We start from the raw sequence: 24,996 nt of genomic DNA, 5'->3' as shown, positions 1-24,996 counted from the left end.
CTCCTCTATGTTGAAGCACATAGGAGTGCATCTTGCAGAATCAGCAGTCAGATGTCATTAGAGGATTGTGCATAGCAGCTGATTTAGAAGATGCAGAATGTGATTGGAGACATTAAAGGGAAGATTCATGTAGCCTGGTGGCCCCAATACTTTTCTAGAATATTTACGTACCTTGAATCTACCTCACATAGCTTATTAATACTGGTCACTCTTTTATGGGAGTCTATCAATCACATGCTGGTGTGTTATATCCCAGTGGCCTGTTATCAATATAAAATTTAAAATAACTTACAATTATCATGGGAAAAAGAAAGCTAATTTTTATGTGACAGTTATAACATTTTTCTAATTTGTAGGCAATGGAAACCATGCGTTCAGATATATATTAACATTTTGTGTGTTTAAATGCTTCATATTTTCCCATACCATCTCAATACAGACTAAGTTTTACTTGGTCTCTCTTGGACTTGATGACAAATTTTTCAGTGATAGAAATCACAGGAATAAATGAGTGTGATTCTAGATGTAGTATTCTCCATATACAAGACGTATAGGGGCCAGGAAAATTTACTTACAGAACTCTTCAAACCAATAGATAAATCATAGGCTACTGAGTCCTAGTGGGCTCAAAATTATCAAAAATTCCTTTACAGATTGGTTGAAATTTTCAAACGTGTCAAAATGTCGCCAAGTGTAAAGTTGAATCATAAGGATCCATTTTGAGACCCTGGACTTATTATAAAGTATTGTATAATTATATTTGAAATATAAGATTACAGAAATATACATTAGAGGATTTATCCTACAGAAATAAAGGCAGCAGTATTTAAGGATATATGCATAAAGATCTCCATTAAAACATTGTTTGAAACAGCCAAACCTGGAAATCATCTGAATGCCTATCAATAAGAAAATATTGATTGGGGCTTTAACATATTCACTTCGTGAAACATCATTCAGCTATTGAAAATAATGCATTAGATCCAAACTACTATTTTGAAAAGAGCAATGATCTATAGTTAGTGAAAAAGCAAGTTGTTGAGAAATACGTATTGGATAATTTCATTACATAAAACAAATGATCTAAAAGATACAGAAAGTAGTTCTTTCAACCACCTTCCACTTAACTGATGCAACAAATTCATCTATGTTCCTTATTCCTCTATAAAATGTGCAAAATGCACACAGATTATTCCCTGAAAATTGATTTCAATCTAGTTATCCACACATTTCTATTCCTACCATTAAACATTCACTTACCAAGGATTAGTTGTATTTGTTACCAAATCTCTTTGTGCACTTGTTCTTCCTATTGCAATTATGACATTTAATAAAATATTACATGAAGTGGTTATAAATAAATGTGAAAGAGTGATTCCTTCTACGAAAGCAAAATTAAAAAGTTTGGAAAGACTACAGAAATGAAAGTCACTAAAACATACATATTTAGAACATAGATATGGACAAAACCATTGTGAAAAGAGCAGGGTAGAAAATTCTACATTAAATTACTTAGAAAATGACTTCAAAGTTTTGATGCACTTTAAAGAAACCCAAACTGGAAGTTTTGGTGTGGTTAATGCAAGAAAGTTTAAAATCAGCTGGCTTATACTCTTAGAAATATAATGTGTTTAAATGTATGTGATTAAATTAAGAATATTTTCAAGCTATACCTATATCAGTTTTATACTCCCCATTTATTGAACAACCCCCAGTTCTGATGAATGAGATAAGATATCTTTGATCACATATATACACACATATATATGTATATACACATATATATACACATATATATATATACTGTGAGTATGCAAAATACTGGCACATGAAAGGATATATGTCAGTTTGTTAACATTGGGTACCATGGATGGAAAGCTAGATGGGAAAAATAAAAGGAAAGAAGAAGAGTTAAGAAAAAAAGCTGTGGCAAATAAGAATATATGCATGGTATTCTATATTATATGTATTATATGTAGAATAACATTCTATCTGTAGTGTTGCCAAATGTACGTAAAAATGTGCATGTGCACAAGTTCAAGGGCACCATGAACAAAGACATTGATTTCATGAGGTAATGGAACATTGAGTAGTTTTCTTCCTGGCTTCTAACTATTCTAATGTAGTGTTCTCACTAAACTGAAAGAAATTAAAACTTTAGGCCAGGCGCGGTGGCTCAAGCCTGTAATCCCAGCACTTTGGGAGGCCGAGACGGGCGGATCACGAGGTCAGGAGATCGAGACCATCCTGGTTAACACGGTGAAACCCCGTCTCTACTAAAAAATACAAAAAACTAGCCGGGCGAGGTGGCGGGCGCCTGTAGTCCCAGCTACTCGGGAGGCTGAGGCAGGAGAATGGCGTGAACCCGGGAGGCGGAGCTTGCAGTGAGCTGAGATCCGGCCACTGCACTCCAGCCTGGGTGACAGAGCGAGACTCCGTCTCAAAAAAAAAAAAAAAAAAAAAAAAAAAAAAAAAAAAAAAAAGAAAGAAAGAAAAGAAAAAAAAAGAAATTAAGACTTTAAAAAAGAAAATAGAAATGAGAGAATGTTAACTTGTGTGACTTTACTTCACTAGAGGTTTTGTAGATTTTATTTTACTTTTCTATATGTTACTAATTTTTTGATTTATAACACATCATTATTTTAAAAACATAACCTTGGGGGATGGGAACATAAATTATTTAAAAATTTCCTAAGGAAAGAAATTAAAGGGCATGATAATTAAAAAAAAATACTGCTTAGAGGAGAAAACATACTATTTCTATTCTAATTCTTTACCTTAGTGCTGATAGCATGTATGGTCAAAAAAGAAAAACGTGACAATGTCAGATTGTTGAGTGAGAATTGAGTGCTGAGTTAAATAAATGAGTCAGTGTATGTTTTTCGCCCTTCCTTCAAAACCAAAATGAGGAAATGAATAATTTAGCCTCCAAAAACTTAGATCTTGAGAGCAGATATTAAAACTGGGAAATCTTCCCTGTGACACTTGTTTACTAAATTTGTTTCGTGGTAGAGTACTGAAAGAATTTCAAATACAGTTTTGATCAAAACACAAAGAATTTTTGATGTTAATCCATTAAAATGTATGAGGAGTTGTTCACACAAAAAACTTCTGCCAGGTCTAATATTTTGTGTTGAAAAATAACTTCCATGTAGTTCTTAATTGTCCTTTTGTTAGATATTAAAAGAACTATCTCCATTTCTTTGTTCCTGCCTTCTTTGACTCTGAGAAAATGCACAAAATTAAAACAACCCTTTACCTATCCCATCAATATGAATTTTCATTTGTTCACGGTGAAATTAAACATTTTTATAACTTTTAAATATGTTTTCAAACTTACATGAATGAGGCAAGAATCATATAAAGATATTACATATACACTTTACCTAAGTTTAAATATTTCAAATACTTTGCACAATTGTTTTACATTATTTCTCTCTCTCTCCAACATGTATCTATATTTCAGAATTATTAGAGAGTGTGCTGCACACATCATAACCTCTTTCTTCTAACACACCAATGAGTGTTTCCTAAGAACAAGCACCTTCTCTTACAGAACTGTGCTACCATTATAAAAATCAGAAAATTTAACACTGTTACTACACTATCATTTAATCTGTAGTCCATGCTCAAATTTTGCCACTTATATCCATAATGTCCTTTCTCACAAATTTTCTCCTGAGTTTAGGATCCCATCCCATCTGGGATCATATGTTGCATTTAATTGTCAAGTCTCCTTATACTCTTTTTTTCCTAAGAATATTATTTTAATACGATCATGTTTTTAACCAAATCTACAATTTTTTATAAGTTTTTAGAAATGATAATAGCTAGATAACTTCTAACTGAATAGCATATCTCCCATAGTCTGTTTAAATCTGGAAAGGATTCAGAGCCTTTCTTTGTCTTTCTTTACCTTGGTACTTTTGAAGAGTACAGTGCAGTTATTTTGTAGAACGTACATCAATTCGAGTTGGTCTGATAATTTCTCATAATTAAATTTAGTCTATGCTTTCTTCTTCAACAATGTCACAGGAATCTCAGTGCATCATATCAGGAGGCCCATAGTGTCTAGTTATCTCATTGCTGGTAATGTTAGCTTTGACTACTCAGTTAAGATGGTGTCTGTAGTTTTCTTCAGTGTAGAGTTACTGCTTTCCTTTTTGTTATTAAGCATTTCCTTATTTTTCTTTTAAATTGTTAAAGTATTCTTATCTTAGGCTTTTCACTTAAAACAGCACATATTTAAATTTTGACTCAATCTCAGAGTTGTATTATTTTAATGGGAGTGTTTAATGCATTTCTATTTGTTGCTACGATTGATATGTACGTCTAAAATCCCCAGCTTCTCCCATCATTCTTCATGATCCTTTTTGAAGTCCATGTATAATTCTGATGATTTAAAAATTTTCAAAAATTCTATTTCTGAAAATTCAAACACCTTACACTACCAAGTATCTAGCTACTTAATACTACTACAAATACAGTTCTTAGCTTAGCTTGGAAATGGTGTGTGTGTGTGTGTATTTATATATGAGAGTGCATTTTTGTTTGTGGCTCTACCTCAAGATGTGATTTCCTTGAGAACAATGCCTCTGTAATTATTCCCAGCCCTTGGCACAGTTCTTGTCATATATAGATGATACCTGAACCACCTGCCATGTTACGTGGCTCCAGGAGGTCACCATTCACATTCCTGTCTTGAATGGACTTTCCTGGAACAGAACTTCATAGCCAATGATAGTCCTAGATAGTCCTAGAGTTATGCATGAAAAGACCCTGAATGGTGTTCAGTAATGAACACGTGAACAATTGGATGCCTATTTTTCCATTGTTTATTATAGCTAGACACAGGGTGACAAACATGGGGTGACCTTGCTTTATTCAGTGTCTCCCTCTCTTGTAACTAATGATTCCAAGATCGTATGATTTTATTCTTCCATCACTTTGATAGTTTCTTTTTATTAATTAGACTCAAAGTTCACATTCCAGAGTTCATATTTTCATTCACATTACAAATATACTGTAAAGCTTTCTGGACTTGGAGGCAGAGAACTTCCTCTAGCAAGCATTACTCTCCCTACCATCTCAAATCCCAAGGTCCATCTTGCTTTCAATCATGTTGAACAGATAACAATATTATTTTAAAGGGCATTAAGCATGAGTAATCGCTTTTCTTCATGGCTTTCTATCTTCACTATTTGCTTGCAGTATTTTTTTAAAGGCAAAATCTGCATACCTTAATGGAAAAATTGTAAGAATAAAATTTAAAGAGTTTTGAAAAATACATTTGCCTTGAAACCCACCATGTTCATATTAAACTACAAACAATTTGATCACTTTAGGAAATTTCCTCTTACCACTTCTCAGCCAATCTCCATCTGCTCACCCATAGGAAACTACTTATCTTTGTGAGTTTTTTCTACTATGCATTAGTTTTGTCAGTTATGAAATGCCCTATGCGTACAATACATACCCATTTTGTGCCTGGCATCTTTTGCTCAGCACAATGCCTTTGAGATTCATTCATTATGCTTTTGTATGTACTTTATTTCTTTTAGTTGCTGAGTAGTACTCCCCTGAATAACACTACAATTTGTTTATCCAGTCTTATATTGATGGATATTTGAGTTGTCTCTAGTTTTTGACCCTTAGAAATACAGCTGCTATAAAGACTCTTGACTAAGTTTTTGTGGACCTATTATGTTATTCCCCTTGATTAAATACCTAGGAGTACAACTGTTGTGTCACAGGTGAATGTATGCTTAGATTTGTAACAAACAAAAAACAGTCATTTTCCAAAATCTTTGTATCATTTTATATTTCTACTGGCAATTTATGAGAGTTCCAGCCACTCTATATGCTCTCCATTATTTGGGACTTGACGGTCAATCTTTTAATTTTTAGTTTTTCTGGTGAGATTGTAGAGATATTCGATTGTGGTTGCAACTTCCTGTTGACTATATTCAGTAACTTTCCATGTGCTTATTGGCTCTTCATCAATTTTTTTTGAAAAATGTTCATTCAAGTGTGTGTCTGTGTGTGTGTTTTACATTTTGATTTCAATAGCTCATGGGGTATAAGCGTGTGGTTTTTTTTTTTGTTTTTTTTTGTTTTTGTTGTTGTTGTTACATGGACGAATTGTGTAGCGGTGAGTTCTGAGATTTTAGTGCACCCATCATCCAAGTAGTGTACATTGGACCTAATATGTAGTTTGTTTAAATTCCTAGCCCTTTCCCCACCCTCCCTATTCTGAGTCTCTAAAGTCCATTATATCACTTTGTATGCCTTTGCATACTCATAGCGTAGCGCCCACTTATAAGTGATAACATAGTTTTTTATTTTCCACTTTTATGTCACTTCACTTAGAATAATGACCTCCATTTCCAACCAAGTTGCTGCAAAAGACATTATTTTGTTTGTTTTTATGGCCGAGTAGTATTTGACAGTGTATCTATACCACATTTTCTTTATCCACTCATTAGTTGATGGCACTTAGGTTGATTCTGTATCTTTGCAATTGTAAATTTTACTGCTATAAACATGTTTGTAGGTGTCTTTTTCATATAATGACTTCTTTTCCTTTGGGTATATATTTAGTAGTGGGATTGCTGTATTGAATGGCAGATCTACTTTTAGTTCTTTAAGGAATCTCCATACTGTTTTTCATAGAGGTTGTACTAATTTACGTTTCCAGGCAGTGCATAAGCCTTCCCTTTTCCCCACATCCACACCAACGTCTATTGTCTATGATTTGTGTTTTTTAAATTCAATTTGTTGTAATCCTCTTATTTAATTGCAGTAATTGTTATATTTTTTTTAACTTCAGTCCTTTTGTCAGATATATGTTTTGCAAATATCCTCTCCTGTTTGTGGCTCCTTATTCATTTCCTTAAGTATTCTTTTTACAGAGAAAAATCTTACCTGTTTTTATGTTTGAAATGATTGCTTTTTGTTCTCTACAAAATTTTTGCTTTCTGTCACTACATAAAGAGATTATCCAATATTTTCTTCTAGCAGATTTATGGTTTTAGCTTTAATGTTAAGGCTTATAGTACATATCAAATAAATGTTTTATAGTTTTCAGTGTACAAGTCTTTGACTTATTTGTTATTATTTATTCCTAAATATTTTAGTCATTTTGATGCTATTGTAAGTAAAGTTGTTTTTTAATTACTTTTTTAGGTAATTCATTGCTAAAGTATAGAAGTACAGTTGATTTTTGTGTACTGGTTTTATATCTTGAAATCTTATTGAACTCATTTATTCACTCTCATAGTGTGTGTGTGTGTGTGTGTGTATTCCTTAGAGTTTTCTACATATGAGATTATGTCATATGCAAGAATTGATAGTTTTGCTTCTCCTTTTCCAAAATGAGTGCCTTTTATTTCTTTTTCTTGCCTAATTGCCTTGGCTAGAACTTCCAGCACAATATTAAATAGAAGTGCTTGGAACAGACCTCCTTCTCTTGTTCCCAATCTTAGGAGGAAAACATTCAATCTTTGATTTGGTATGGGTTTGTGTCCCTGCCCAAATCTCATGTTGAATTATAATCCCCAATGTTGGAGGAGGGGCCTGGTGGGATATGATTGGATCAAGGGGACAGACTTCCCCATTGCTGTTCTCATGATAGTGAGTGAATTCTCATGAGATCTGATTGTTTAAAAGTGTGTAGCACCTCCCTCTTCTTTCTGTCTTCCTCTTACTTCAGCCATGTGGGACATGCTTGTTTCCCCTTCACCTTCTGCCATGATTAAAAGTTTCCTGAGGCCTCCTCAGCCATGCTTCCTGTAAACCTTCCAGAACCAGGAGCCAATTATACCTCTTTTCTTTATAAATTACTCAGTCTCAGGTAGCTCATTATAATAATATGAGAATGGACTAATTAATTTCATCATTAATTATGATAGTAAGTTGTAAATTTATCAGAGATATTTTTTATCAGAGATAAATTTATCAGGGATAAATTTTCTCAGGTAAAGAAGTTCCCTTCTATTCATCATTTATTGAGTATTTTAAATCATGGAGCAGTGTTGGATTTTTTCAAATGTTTTTTCTGTGTCTATTGAAATAATCATCCTTTGTCTTTTATTCTGTTGATATAGTGTATTATGTTAATTGATTTTTTAAATTACTCCAATCTTGCATTCCTGGGATAAACTCTATTTTGCCATTGTGTATAGCACTTTTTTATATATTGTTAGATTTAGTCTGCAATTCATTATTTGTTTAGGACTTTGAATCTATATTCTTAAGGGATATAAGCCTATTTTTCTAGTGACTCCTTTTTCTGGTTTTGGTATCAGGGTAGTAATTGGCTTTATAAAATGATTCGAGAAGTATCTTCCCCTCCCACTTTCTCCTCTTCCTTCTCTTTTCCTTCTTGTGGAAGAGATTGGGAAGAATTTGGTAGAATCCACCAGTGAAGCCATGTCAACTTAGGCTTTAATTTGTGGGAAGATTTTTGCTTAATGATTCTATTTTTTTTTTTACTTGTTATAAGATTATTGATATTTTCTATTTCTTCTTAATTTAGTTACAGTATTTTATATCTTCTTACCTAAGTTGTATATAATTGTAGCTAAGTTATCTAGGTTATTGAATTTGTTGTCATAGTGTTGTTCATAGTGTTTTCTTATAATTCTTCTTATTTCTGTAAGCTCAGTAGTGATGGCCCCTCTTATTCCTGATTTTACTAATTTGAGTTATCTTCTGTTTTTCTTGTTCAACCTAGCTAAAAGATGACAATTTTGTTGATGTTTTCCAAGGAGCAATGTGGGTTATTTTCTATTCTCTGATTTATTTGTACTGTAGTTTTGTTATGATTTTCTTCCTTCTGTTTGTTCTGTGTTTAGTTTTCTCTTATTTTCTTAGTTTGTTAAGGTGGAAGTTTAGCTTATTGATTTGAAAGTTTTCTTCTTTTTAAATGTAGATGTCTATAGCTATAAATATCCATCTAAAGATTGTATCAACACATCCTATAAGTTTTTGTATGTTATGTTTTTGTTGTAACTCATCTCCCAGTGTTTTCTAATTTCCCTTGGGATGTTTTATTTGACCTATTGAGTATTTCAGAATGTGTTTTTAATTCCTATGTTTTTTCACATTTTCTAAATTTTCTTTCTGTTATTGGTTTTCAGTTTAATTCCATTTTGGTCAGAGAACATATTTTGTATGATTTCATTCCTTTCAAATACATTGAGGCCTAAAATATTATCTCTCTTAGAGAATATTCCACAAGCATATGAATATAATGTTTTCTGATGTTGTTGGGTAGACTTTTCTATAGATAGCTTTTAGCTCTATTTGGTTTATAGTATCCTTGAAGTCTTCTATTCCTTATTGATCTGCCTGGCTGTTCCATTCATTACTAAAAGGGATATATTTATCATTATGTTTAAGGGTATTTTTACTGCATGTAGAATTCTGAATTCCCAGATATCTTTTACTTTCTGTATTTTAAAGGATATCCATTGTCTTTTGGCTTTCATTGTTTCTGATAAGAAGTTATTGTAATTGTTCCTGTTTATATAATTTGATGTTTTTTCTGTTTTTAATATTTTTCTTAATCTTTGGTTTTAAATAGCCTGACTATAATGAACCTAATATTGGTTTCTTTGTATGTTATCTTGTTTACTAAGTCTCACAGATTTGTTTATGTTTTTAACTTCATTTTCTTTGTTTTTTCTCCTTCTAGGAATCCAAGTTCAGATACGTCAGCTCATTTGACATTATTTCACAAATATTTGAAGCTCAGTTCATTTGTTTTTCTTTTCACTTGGTGTGTTCAGATCTTTTTTTCTTTCATTTGCTTTAGATCTATAAATTTCTATAGATTTAGCTTCAGGTCACTGTTTCTCTCTTCTGGATATTTCCAATGAGTTTTTAAGCCAATCTCGTAAATTTTGCATTTTAGCTATTTCAGTTTTTTAGTTCTAGAATTTTAGTTGATTCTTCTCATATTTTCTATTTAATTGCCAGGATTATCTACTCATTATGATCACATTTTCCTTTAAATCTCTGAAAGATTTAAATAGAGTTTTAGCGTCCTTGTCCACAAATTCCAACACCAGGGGCATCTTGATTGTTTCTAATAACTTTTAAAGTCATATTTTTCTTTTTCTTTGCATATATAATCTTTAAAATTATTTTGGCACTGTGGTTGCTGTGTTACAGAGATTCAGTATTATGTTATCTTTGGCATGTGTTTATTTGACCTAGCAGGCAGTTAGTTTTCTTGACTCAAGCCCTATATTCTGGCTTCTTTGTCATGGGAACAAAATGAAATTTCTGCTGAGTTCTTTCAGTCTTTCTGCTGTTGCTTTGTACTTTTTCTTTCACTATTCCTTGTTTTCTTTCAAGATTTGATAATGTAAATAATGTAGTTGAAAAATTTATCAGATGCTCTTTGTGGTGTGTTATTTGGTCTTTCAAGTGTTCCACTGGCATTTCTTTCACAAAATGTTTTTCCCTTTGCTGTGACTGTATTTCCAAAGGAGGCTGACATCTTCTTACCAATGTGGACACTCACATTCAGTCACAAGGAATATATATCTAACCAAACTGAGGAATAGTATTTCCATAGTTTCTTTCTTAAAATTCAAAAAGCTGAGAGGTCAAGCAGAGAGGCATCTGTGTGTCCATAGTATAAAGCAAGCAGCCCACTGAAACAAACCCAGCACCCAGAGAAAATCAGAAATGATAGACAAAGAGAGCTCAAAGATGACCTTGGAAGTATTCAATTCCCTTGTAAGTTGTATAGAAGCAGGATCCCTAGTCTGTTTCATCATTGTATATTCATTGCCTTGAAGAGTGTTTGGCAAAAGACAAAAGATTTTTTGGAATGAATGACTGATAGTTTTATATATCCTGAAGATAGTACATATGTAATATCTTCAAAGTTTCTAAAGGCTTTATTCAATGCCCTTTTCAAATTATAGATATATCTTATCATCATGATTAGCAATTTAATCTTTAATATTTAATAAAATGTTATGTTTAATTGTGAGGGTAAGCAATTTATTTTTTAGCATTTCGTTATTTATAATACAAATATTCTCTATTCCTTAACATTAACAAAAGATTAACCACATTTTATCTTTCAATAGACAAAATTACAAAAAAGCTGATAACCCTTCATTGGAAAAATAGTCTTTAAATAACTACAGTTGGCCCCATGATTACAGGTTTCAGTAAATTTTTATTACATGCAGAATAACAAGCAACACTTGTCCTTAGGGGAACATTTGTAGGATTTTTGGGGGTTTGTTTGTTTTGGTGTTTTCTTTGGTGGCAGAATTGGTATTGTTATTAATAAAAATATTCAGAAAGACACACTTAGCATATTTCTCAACGCTGAAGTAGACACTTTTTGTCAGTATTCCTCAATTCCATGGGTTGACAACCACTGCAAAGCCTCTAGCTGAAGCCATGCATACAAGTCTGGTCTATATCTTGCCAGACTTTTCTCAGGAATATGTCCATTCCTCCACTATTAAGAGCATATCTACTTGAATTATTCCAGCCTTCTCAGCTGCTTTGAACTAATAAATTGATTTTGAATATTTTATTCTATCTTTAGCCCCAGACAGAAAAACTATCTCTGAACAGATTACAGATTTTTTTTCACCTGTGCAATATGTTCTGCACTAGAAAGTGGTTTAGTATAAGAGCAAAATAGACTGCTACCAATCTGTCTCTCCTTCCTCTTATACCCCGACTCTGATCCAGACTTAGTCAAAGGAAAGGAGTCTTCAGATTAAACACTCATGCGAGTTACTGCCTTGTACTAGTCCAGGAAGGAAAGAAATGGGAAATACATCAGATTTCTGAGATTTACGTATTTTTATAGATAAACTGCCTCAAGTAAAAAACACAGGCCAATGAGCTAATATACACCATCAGGATTTGTCACTCTGTGTTATGATCAAGAGGTAGGAGAAGAACAAGAACCTAGGAATGTATAAAGAAAATACCTCGCCCTAGATACTTTTCCCATAAACGCTGTTCTTTGCATGGGAAGGACAAGCTATCTATGTGACACCTTGTGTTCCCTCTGGCCAGGCATAATCTTCCTGATTAACTCTCATTTCTGGTCTCTCCTGTCTTATAGGTTGTGAATCTTCATCTCTCAGGTAATTACTACCATTCCTCTTTTTTTTCAAGCCTTTGTTCTGCTTCTAGAATCTGTCAAATGGACTGGAAGGAACTACCTTGACCTGTGATTCAGATAGAACCCACTTCCTGGAATCCCCTTCTCTGCTTGTTACCTCATTCCCCAACCTTGCATTTGCTGTATGCCTTATTTTTAGAGGTTTGGCTCTTCGTCTCTCCTTGGAATACGTTTCCCCCAAACCCATCAAATCATCTTTGGCTCATTCCTTCTTTTCTCCCAGGAGTGAGCAGCTTATGTTCCAACATAGCTGTGCCACACTACTGTGAGTGACTTGTGAATATCAGTATCATCATCATTAAACCACCATTATCATTATTTAGTAAACCACAAAGGACATAGTTCCTATCCCCAAGAATCTCAACCAGTACTAAGGAAAAAATATTGGCTACACAAAGCCTTATGCAATTAATTGATAAGTTACACAAACTCTATGTTCTTAAGTAATTCAGAGGAGTAAGAGTTTGTTGAAATTTGAAGAAGTCAGGGAAAATTACATGGAGAAATTTATGCTTTTAAATTGACCTCCAAATAAAATGTTAGCTTTACAAATAGGAGGAAGCATCAAGTTATCACAAATTATCACAAATCGTATGAACCAGCAAGGGCAATGGTTAGGGGAGATTAAACTGAGAACTATACATGACATTGATTTGAAGAGGCCAACTCTGAAATTGGGGGTATAGAGGTATGGAGATCAGCCAGGAGACTGTTGCAGTAATTCAGAGAAAAGGTGTTACAGTTTGAAAATGACAGTGTAAATGTAGAGAATTATATGCGACAATTTAAAGGCAAAATCAATAAGCCTTAGGGATTAAATGAATGTAGGAAATGAAGAAAAATGGTGATTCAAAATGACACTAGTACTTTGAGCTCAGGAAATTGAGAAAATGGTAACAGCCTCTAACAAAACAGTGGTTAGGAAAGTTCTTTGGAAGATGGAAGTGTGTGAAGAGTTCAGTTTCAAATGTAATGCTTTTGAGAAATCGAAGTGGAAGTGCCTGACTAGCATTTCGAGTCCTGGCACTTGAGTGAAAGGACTAGATTGGAGATAAGGATTTGGGTTCCCTGTAAAGGTACTAGCTGAATCTGTTCCATGAAGGAAATGTGGAGGACATTAGTTAAGTAATGCATTTGGAAAAATATTCATGTTTAGAGGGTGGGAAGTGAAAGAAAGATGGGCTAAGAAAGAGTGAGAGCTTTGATGATGCTAGTTTTTTCCATTAATGAGCCAATATGTTATCAACTGTCAGGACATAAATGGCAAGACTTAAGTTTTTTAAATTATTGAGACTCCCTGCTAGTTTCAAACTAAAGATTAGTCCTAAGCATAAAAGACTGGCTGTGGTGGCCGGGAGCGGTGGCTCATGCCTATAATCCCAGCACTTTGGGAGGCTGAGACAGGTGGATCACAAGGTCAAGAGATCAAGATCATCCTGGCCAACATGGTGAAACCCTGTCTCTACTAAAAATTTAAAAATTAGCTGGGCGTGGTGGCATGCATCTGTAGTCCCAGCTACTCGGGAGGCTGAGGTGGGAGAATTGCTTGAACCAGGGAGGCAGAGATTGTAGTGAGCCGAGATCACACCACTGCACTCCACCCTTGCAACAGAGCGAGACTCTGTCTCAAAAAAACAAAAAACAAAACAACAAAAAAAAACAAAACCAGACTGGCTGTGGTGATGCAAAGAATAGTTCCAAGCATGAAGGCCTACATTGGGGTACCCCTTGAATCACTCTATGTTCTTTATTGGAGCCTTTCAGTATAATCTCTGTTAATTTTATAGCCTCAAAATAGCCCTGGAGTTCACCTTGACTTCAGAATTCTTTTCATGCTAAGAATAGCTAACACTTAAAATGAACTTAAATAAACAATTCCATTGGTTTGCTTTATCTTGGGTTTTACATTAGAAGCAAACCAATTTCAGAAAGGAGCTTGGGACAGGAAGCTGGATTGGGGAAAAGAATGTTACTATGTAGTTTTCATGTTTTGTCTTTCAGCCGGGGTAGCCAAGTAGCCATACGTACCTGGCATCTTTTTATTGCTCCTTATTCCAGCCCTTTAGTTTCTTCTCAAGAATTATTGCATTGTTTGAGGTTAGTCTGGTTTGTTATTATTATTTATATATTATATATAATTTTACATATATAATACTTATATACATATGTATTACATATACATATAATAAGTTGTAAAATGTATAATTTTTAAGTTGTAAATTTAAAAATTATAAAATGTAAAATTTATAGTTTTTAAGTTGTAAAATTAATTAATTAATTTTTAAGTTGTAAAAATATTTTACAACTTAATTTTTTGTGGGGGACAAAAAAATTTGTCCCCCACAAAAAAATTTGGACAAGGATGAAAGCAAGCAAATCATAATATGTATAAATTTTCCTTGATGTACTTGGGAATAATATAATACTTTATGTACTCATACTTGGCTAAAAAAATAAAAAAGAGAAATTGTAGGACAGTCATTTGAAAAACCTTAATTACTTTCTGTTAGCCTGACACTTAAGGAGCTGCATGGTCTGAGAACTATTTCAGGGGGAAGATGAAGGAGAAAGGAAAGCCCTCAATAACCCACCTCACAGACTAGAGCTAAAGCACAACAAAGAGGTACTTCTCAAAGGCAGAGAATGATGGGAACAACTATATGTTTTGTCTGCATTTTGGATAGTTGAAGACCGTTTTGTAATTTAAAAGGTTGCATGTAATTAAACCATGTGCCTTAGGTAATATCTGATTCTGACTCTTAGCTCAGCCTTTTTTTTCTTTTATATTGGCTAAGGGAAATAAGTAAACCTGAATTTTGCAAACAGTCACATACAGTCAATCAAGAAAGGAACAAGAATGCTGGTCATGGCTATTATTTAACAAAAAGCCCACAAATACAGAAAGTTAGAGATTTTTAAATCAGTTTCGATCTGTAATTGGCATAGCATACAATTCACCCATTTAAAAGAGGTGAGTCAATGTCATTCAGTATGTTCATATCACCACAATTCACTTTAGAAGATTTTCACCACCTGAAAAAGAAATCCCTTGTTGCTTAATCATCATCCCTCAGTCCATGACTATCTCTTCATATATGGGAACACCATGCATGTAAATAGCAGACGTTTCCCCTATAAGGCTCTCCAAATTACACAATATAGTTAACCACTAGAAGACAACAACAGCAACAAAAAACAAAACTTAAGTGTGTTGTTAAATGAAATGCAGGAGTCAATATCAAAATAATACTATTTCTCTAGAGTATATGGTGATACACTTTTATTCCAAGAGGGATTATTTTCATCATTCTCTCTCTGGAGTGATTGACTTGTCTGGGTGGGATTGAGCCAGCAGCTGAATTATAAAAGGATGTCATGGGCAGTCCTATCAGTATTTCAGTGCAAGCTAGAGGTTGAAGAGTAAAGTTCAGTGGAAAATTTCTAGCAGTAATAGATCTGCTTTGTATAGTCATAGATTCATCTGGAATTGATTACTGTCTTTTACTCTGAGAGCCCTTGACGGTCAGGGCTTCTGCAGGAACTTCATTCAGTACCTTTGTAATATCCCAGAGCTTCCAGAGCAGTGCCGTGCACGCAGGCTGAATCTCAATAAAGGTTACTGCCTGACTGACAGTCTGTCCCTGGATGCCTAGACTTAGAGATTTGCAAAGCGTTTTAGTTTGTAGCTGCCATAGAGATCAAAGGAGAGCAGACGGAAGTTTTTTCTTTGAGGTCAGCTTTCAGGTGCTGTAAATTAGTCATGGATCACAATAGGAAAGGGAAAGAAGAGAGTTTGTGTGTAATGAGAAAGTGGGGAGGGTCCGGGGCACCTCTATATGACTCACAGCTGTATCTTCTTGGTCCATATGTTTTATCTAACAGATTACATCAATGGAAAGTGCCATTGCATTGGTGTAGATCTTGGACAAGACTTCTAGACATAATTAAAATAGTCATTTAGATGAAACTTGTTTTGTGCTGACACTGGGAAATTAAATATCCTTTATAATGCATAATCATTTTGTTCCCCATATTATTCTGGGTAACTATAATTAAACCATTGTTAAGTATCAGAAACGCCCAAGGAAAGAGGCACTGATAATGTGGTTGGGGAATGGCATAAGACAGATGAATAATGAAGCTTAGTAGATAAGAAGTAATAATGTCACCTTCCTTTTTTATTACTATTTTTGCATGGACAGAAAATTCACTTCACCTCTCATATTATATTCCTATGGCATTAACAGTGATGATCAAAATCCTGATTGATAAAAGAGCCACATAAACTTTGTTCCTTAGATTTCTATTAGAATAATGGAACTTTAGGTATTTCATTTCTAAACTGGTTTGATTGCTAAAATACTGTCTATAAATTTGGATGTGGAAAATTTAACATGAATAACACTTGGAAAATGACTATCTCTTCATATGCGGAAATAATGAAAATAATCTGTCTTGGAATAAAAAGGTAATTACTCAGTTTTCAGATTTTGGGGGGGGGCTCCTTTCTTCTAGAAATAAATGGTTTCTACGGTTTTTTAAATATAATTTTAAATACCTCACATATCTACCCAATAGCCCTATCATAAATGAAGTATCTCCAGATTGCTTGAATGAACATGCTGACACTTCATCCTGATAGACTTGACTGTTAAACTGATTATCTTTGGTGGAATGAACACATAAATGCATGGTCTCAGCACCAAGCCTAAAACAATAAGTAACTAGAGCAAAACTGAAGAAACAAGTAATGATAATTTTTCCTCCCCAAATTAACCTACTGCCCACCCTACAGGTTCCACAGCACCTTAATATTTCCAATTTTCTTAGCAGTGTTAACATTTGTAATTACCTGTTTAATGCCTCTCTTGCATGATACACCATAAATTTCATGAAGGTGGAGACCACGTTGGTCCTATTTATCCATTTTTGCTATGTATATCTCAAGCACCTAGCATAGCGCCAACCACACAAATACAATAAAAGAAAATTGGTTGAATGGATATGTAAGTAGAACTGCATTTATATTTTGCTGTGACATGTTTAATGTGTCTAAGAGCCAGGTGATGTTCTAGCAGAAGGTAAAATTCTATGAAAACCAGGGAGCCTTAAGGCATAGGGCGTGTCCAGTGCCTAAATCTTTGTGAATGCTCAATAAATACAGATAACAGCAAGTAGTATGCCTCAGGGGAATGGTGAACATCTGTCAGTAAAATGGATAATAGTCATATATTTAATCAATTTACATTACAAGTGCTTTAACCGAAGATCCATTCATTCAATGAACAAACATACATCTATAATTTAATATGTGGATGGCATCATGCTCCACACTATTAGTTTACAACCTTATTAACTAATTTTGGGGGCTTTCCATTTAGGAGTAAATCCACCGAACATGTTGTTCTCACATATTAAGTTAAAAAAAATCAAAGCTTTTTATAACATCTTGAGTTCTACAGAATTCTATTTTCATGCCATCTGCCTTTAAATGTTTGCTACTATATAAAAAAGGGAATTGATACCCAGGCTTTAATTAACTGCAAAATTGTTCATCATCAGTACTAATATCATGTTAATTATGTTTCTTGAGGCAGGATAATGTACTGAAATGATTTAGAAATGTTTTTATAACAGTAGACCTTAACAAAGCCTTTGTTAGTTATTTCTAAGACAACTAGAAAATTAAGTAAATATACTGGATATGTATAAATATATAAAGAATTATACATGTTTTAATAGCAGTACTTTAAAAAGAGCCCTACTAATTAATTCTTACATAACTAGAAAAATTAGAAAAAAATTATGAACATTTTAGTAAGTGGCATTTTTTTTTTTTTTTACTATATAATACATTTTATGTTATCTCCTTTTAGAAGAGTGAGTAATGTTTTAATGACAATAAATTTCTTTTCAGAGGTGGAGGAGAAATCAATAGGCAAGCTATTCATTTGTGTGGAATTTTGCTTGCATAGATCTATTTATTACATCTGGGAAATATAGCTTTGATTAGAATGGTTAAAATACATAAACATTGTAACAGGATTAAAATTTCTTTAGCACATCAGTCCAGTTATCACAATATTGACATCAATTTATCATGTTAATTCCCAACTTTAAATTCTATGCTGCTCCCAATCCCCACTCAATTGTCTACAGGGTCAACTTCAAACCCTCACAAGGCAGCCAAGAGCCAGTCTTATGGTTTTAAACCTTATCTTCCATCACTTCCACCTGCTCTCACCACTGGCCGATTTTATTCCAACCACAGTAAGCCTATTTGCTATTCCCCAGCATAGGAATATGTCTCACTCTCAAACACCTTTGCACACATACATCTCTCCCCTTGATTAACTTCTTCCCATTTTTCTCTGATCAAACTGCTATTTACAAATTCAATCCAAATGTCATTTATTCTTTGAGCTCTACCCATTTCACCCAGTTCACTGTCTCTTCTTTCCTCCATGGCCCATTTTACGCTTCCCATTTTGGATTAAAATTAACTGTACTTCTGTGTCTCTCACACAATGCATGCTCTTTAAAAGCAGGATTCATATCTTAAAGACTTTTAAAAATGTATCCTGACGGCCGGGGCGCGGTGGCTCAAGCCTGTAATCCCAGCACTTTGGGAGGCCGAGGCGGGTGGATCACGAGGTTAGGAGATCGAGACCCTCCTGGCTAACACGGTGAAACCCCGTCTCTACTAAAAGTACAAAAAACTAGCCGGGCGCGGTGGCGGGCGCCTGTAGTCCCAGCTATTCGGAGGCTGAGGCGGGAGAATGGCGGGAACCCGGGAGGCGGAGCTTGCAGTGAGCTGAGATCCGGCCACTGCACTCCAGCCTGGGCGACACAGCGAGACTCCGTCTCAAAAAAAAAAAAAAAAAAATGTATCCTGGTGCCAGTCACAGTGGCTATTAGGTCTTCAGTGCATGCTAGCTATAATTATTAACTTTCAGTCACCTAATGATCCCCATGGAGGAAGAAACTCAAAATTATTTTTATTCAATATAGTGATACTCCTAATACTAACCTGAAGGAACCCAAAACATAATTGCTTTGCACTCCATTGCTTCTGATTTTCTGGGTACATTTCTTGGTCCTCAGCCTGCAATACAATAGCAAGGATGTCCTATCCCATTTCTTCCCAACTTGCTACATTCTATTCTCAGTTGCTCCTTTTGTGGCAGAGACTCCCACATCTGCTCTCTTGTGTAGCCAGTTATCTCAAAAAGCGAACTGAATTTGATGTCATTATAGTAACACGTAAGGTTTTTGTTTAACATCGCTACTATCTGGAAAAATATGTTAATTAAATTTGCTAATGATGTTAAACGGGATGATTTTGAATTTCCAAGTGAGGGTGAAAAGATAACATAAAAAGGTCTGAAGAGGTTAGAAGTACGACCAGGGGAAAAAAAAAAAAGCCTCATATTGGAAATACATAAACTAACACCTGTGGGAGAAATTAAGCAGAAACTCAGCTGTCCTGTGTGTGCTAAGATGGAAGATAAGGTTCTAATTCTTTGAGGCGCTATATAAACACCAAGACATATTAATTTTCAACAAATTAATAATGATTTCTATCAATGCAGAAAATTTGTACAGACAGATCTTAGAACACAGAATAAGCTCTAGGACAGATCCTTGTTTGAGGTCAGTAAATGGAAAATGGTATTAACACTGGTATACGGAATGAGAAAACTTTTAACTTAAAGAATTATACAATTTGTTCAAGGTCACTTGAAGAGCTATCGACTCCTATTCTTAACAGATAATTACTAAGATAGAGTTTAAATATTTCCACTAATTGCAGTTGCACTTTTGCCTGGTTTATTTCTTGCATTTACCCAACATTAGATACAATACCTTTTTCTAAGATTTAATTAAAATTTAGCATTACTAGAGCTAAGTCTACCCCTTCCAACTTTGGCTGGATTTTCGTAAAGTGGCAGATCACTTCACGTATATTTGAAGACAAAGGAATGGAAAAAGACACTGGGTTTGAGGTATCAGCACTGGAGGATATATCGTGTCTGTTCAGAAAAAGTGCTGGTTATTCCTTGTGAGGGATCCTCCTACCTTGGCCTCCCAAAGTGTTGGGATTATAGCTTCGTATCATTTACGGTCTTTGGACTATTTGGACATGCTTAAATCCAATGGGAAATCAATAAAAAGAAGTGTGTCTCCAAGTTCATCCACGCACACACGTTTGCCTTATATACAACTGGCACTGACTGGGTGGAAATGTGCCAGATCATGTATTCGTGTATTTTTGCTTTCCCCAATTACAGTAGAACATAGATCCTACAAAGGCAGAGTGCTCAGCCATGTTTTTCCCTACAGTATTCCCAGAAATAAGGACAAAGCTAGTATGTGCTAATTACTCAAATATACATGAAAAGAATGAACGAGTACATTATATATATATATACACACACATATACATATATACACACATACACACACACACACACACACACACACACACACACACACACATATATATATATATATATATATATATATTGAGATGGAGTCTCACTTTGTCTCCCAAGCTGGAGTGCAGTGGCATGATCCCAGCTCACTATAACCTCTGCCTCCTGGTTTCAAGCAATCCTCTCACCTCAGCCTCCCGAGTAGCTGGGATTACAGGCGCGTGCCAACATACCCAGCTAATTTTTGTGGTTTTGGTAGAGACAGGGTTTCACTACGTTGGCCAGGTTGGTCTCAAACTCCTGACCTCAGATGATTCACCCACCTCGGCTCCCAAAGTGCTGGGATTACAGGCTTGAGCCACCACACCTGGCCTATCATTACATTTTATGTATAATGAATGTGTATAATACTAAGGGAAAGAAATCATATTTTTGCTCAATAATCAATTCACAAAAGGGTTCAGTCCTATTTGAGTGACAATATTCTTTTCTTTACATGTAAATTTAAAACAAAACACTTTTTTTTTTCTTTTGAGACAGGGTTTCACTGTGTTGCCCAGACTGAAGTGCAGTGGTACAATCATAGCTCACTGCAGCCTTGAACTTCTGGGCTCGAATGTTCCTCCCACCTCAGCCTCTCAAGTACCTGGGACTACAGGCACTGATGCCATACTTGAGCAATTTTTTAAAAAATGTTTTGTAGAGATGGGGTCTCATTATGTTGCCCCAGCTGGTCTCAAATTCCTAGCCTCAAGCGACCCTCCTACCTTGGCCTCCCAAAGTGTTGGGATTATAGGCTTAAGCCACAGGCTTGAGTCAGCTTAAATGTAAATTTTTTAAGTAGCTGGAGAAAGTATTTATTTTTCATATTTTTTATTTTTATTTTTACTCCAGGAAAATATTATAGCGGCTTGATTGATTATTCAAAGCCTGAAATATGAGGCAGAACGAAATGAGATTCCAGGTGCTCCTCTTGGTTACCAATTGTGTTTAAAAAAATTCTAAAACTTCAACTGCCCTTATACGTTGGGGCAGCAGGCTAGAGCCTCTGAAAACCTGACTCTTGGGTCCCTCTGCACACCTTCCACCCTGGCCTGCCTCTTCTTTCTTTGTACCACCAAAGAGGGAGGTGGCAAGGATAGACACTGGCCGACCTACACTGGCATCCTTGGAGGGGAAAGACCTCACTAATGATGATATTTTGCTTTTTACTCGGGTGTTTTGTTTTTATAAGGAGTAAGGCATAAAATTCAAAAGTAAACATTTCAAAATATCATTTGTGAGCATCTTTGTCTTATGTTGGTTTTGAATCAATCCACACTATGGGGTTAAAATACAAGAACTTAGCCATTCATTCATTCATCCTTCAACATCTGTTGCTTTTTAAGTATCAGACACTATTCTAGACACTGGGGAGAGAAGCTCATGTTCTAAAGACGAAATAAAATTTTAGGATGAAAGGAAAACTTCTAAAGTATGGGAGGCCTCCCTGAAGAGGTTACATGTGAAATGAAACTGCCAGGTCAAGATCTGTGGGCGAAGCATTCTAAGCGGTTGTATGAGCAAAAGCTGAAAGTAGAATGAGGTGAAAAATGTAGAAAGAAGACCCAGTGTGGACAGAACACATTTGCTCATGAGGAAGCAACACAAAATGCTCAATAATGGGATTTCCTACATATCCATGACTTCATAGCACAGCTGGTAAAAAAAGACGAGTGAGTTCTAACTTGTCCTATTTCTATTGCAAAGATAGTTGACCATATGCCTAGCTAACATATTATGCAGAGCATTTAGCCCAATAGAAACACACTTTTTTTTTTTCATAATGAGTTACTTATGGAGATGACGTAGTCTCTGTACTTTATGCTTTTAATATCACCAAAATCTTTTCAGATGCTTTTTTTTCAATTAAGCCTTTTTCTTTACTTCTTGCTAATAGTGTGATGATATATTTATAATAGCTATTTGTAGTACTATTAACAATTATTACAGTGCTGGTTCAAAGGAAATAAAAACTTTATTAATAAAATAAGAGATTTTGCAAAAGTCATCAAACCAAACTCCCTATTATACGTCTTGCCAATGATTATAACCATGCCCTTGAGCCCATTAATTCTTTGTATCTCGCTAGAGATTCAGAGACATACACTTCCACATATGCGGTAGATGAGAGATTTCAAGCAACATTATTCCATTAGAAGAACAGAAAATTTTAGTAATATAAGGATATTAGCGTATCTGTGCCTAAGCTGCTTCCTTCTAAATACAGCATAAGAAAAACTAATTCATCTGAACGCGGTACAAACTGACATCTCACAATAATCTATGTTAAGGAGCTAGTCCTTCTGTGGCCACACTGTCCTTCCTCCACTATGCCCACCTCAAATCAGGAGGCTCATTTTACTATTTTGTTGAGTGTGCTTAGTGTTTTCTTTGTATTGTCATGTGTACACCTAATAGTAAAACCATGTAGCTCACTAATTCTCCTACTCAAGTATGGTGGATGTGATGGGTTGAAAACTAACATTGAATGACAGCCATATGCTCTGTGATACCATGACAACTTTACACATGAGGAAACAAAACTCAGAGTGACGACTCATTCAGGGTCACTCAGCTAGTAAGTGCTGGAATCAAGACTGCAATCAGCCAGAATGCGTGATTCTATATTCTGTACCCCCAGAATAGAGTTCCTCTGCTAAATGTGTTGCCATTTTTATTCCAGAATAAGGAAGGACTTGCAAATTATTTTATTTAAAAATCAGAATATGAAAAAAGAACTTAAAAAAGTCCCCTGAGCATAGAGTTTAGGGCATTAGCATCCTGAGGGTTAGTTTTAGGAAACCCAAAGCCATACCTCTCCTTGTAGGACTTCTTCGTCATTCTATATCTTTCCTATTGCACTTACACTTTCCTCTGCCTTTTCTCTGTCCAACTCCAAAAAAATCTGACATCAGTAACTGGTATATAACCATGTCATTCTGCTGTTCCTCAAAAGGATATTTGTTTTCTGTTTCAGTCTTGTCTTTATGAAAGAATAATGCGTTTTGCAACATTCCAAGAAATTCCAGGTGACAATAGAACCAACACGATAGATGCTTTGTTTAGTTTGAGGCCTTCTTTTAATATTACGCTATAATGGTAAATATAATACCAACCTATTGATATTTATATAATAAAGTATTTCATGAACATTATTTCACTATCAAATTATTCTGATATTATAATGACCTGGCTTTATTTATCAAAATACAAAAGCATGAGGGAAGACAATTTGAAAACAAGCAAAACCAAAAATTCGAAACTAGTATATCTTGAGTCTTCATTCATTCAACATTAATTGCACAGACATGTATTAAGCATTTACCTGGAGATTTCTACTGAGACAGACTACTTGCACCCTGGAGATCACAGTACAGAAGAAGATGCCATCATGTAAACATAATTTTTAGGCAATGTGTTAAGGGTAAGATTTTAAATATTAAAAGAACAATATATGAACACTTGCTATCCTTTACATTTAGCCTTTCTAGACTTTGTATTTTGTCTGGGAATTTGTCAGTAGAGCTTTATCAGAGATTTTGGAACTTAGATATTTAAGGAAGCCAGAATCAACCATTTTTCCAGTTTCCAAGTAGATTTTATCAAAGGTTTTATCAATATTTGGGCAGAACTAAAATAGTTTTTAAGACTTTTTTTTCTTTTTCCTTTTTTTTTTTCATGAGATGTGTGTGAGAGAGACAGAGACAGTGAAAAAAAAATTGAAATTATTATCACTACAGCATCAAAGACTAAAACTGTCCTGGCTTGAAGACTGATTCCTTATGGGATGATCTATATTGGTAGATTTTTATTCTACCTTTAGTGGGGAATCAATGAATTAAAGCTCATTACTTTTTTTTGAACATATAGCCATTCTGGTTGTTGACATTTTCCTATAGCATAGGAAAATCTACTGTTTGATTTTACTGAGACTCAAAGGTTTGCATTGCTAATTGCTGCACTGATAACCTGCCCTATATTAAGAATTTAAGGATTGAACTTAATATTCTTATTATATCTCTTCTCACTAAAAGATAAAGTGTACTGATTATAATGTATGTCATCATGGCTATAGAATTCATATATCCTGGGAATATCAAAACTGTTAAATCCATGAAATTTCACAGGCTTCTCTTTACATTTAAAAAGATTCTTCAGAAACATCACATCCAGCCTCTTCATTTTTCAGATCAGAGAGCTGAGCCCCAATGAATCAAAATGAATTGCGTGTGGTGACACAGACGCTGGTGACAAATCCAGAAATACAACCTGTTCTATTCCAGTTTAATATTTTCACTACAAACGTTTCTTCCTTTGTAGCCTTGCAAGGGTAATTTTGAATTATTT

Source organism: Rhinopithecus roxellana, chromosome 14 (assembly GCF_007565055.1).
Source record: "Rhinopithecus roxellana isolate Shanxi Qingling chromosome 14, ASM756505v1, whole genome shotgun sequence".
Classification (NCBI taxonomy): Eukaryota; Metazoa; Chordata; class Mammalia; order Primates; family Cercopithecidae; genus Rhinopithecus; species Rhinopithecus roxellana.
Note: the sequence above shows the minus strand (reverse complement) of the source record.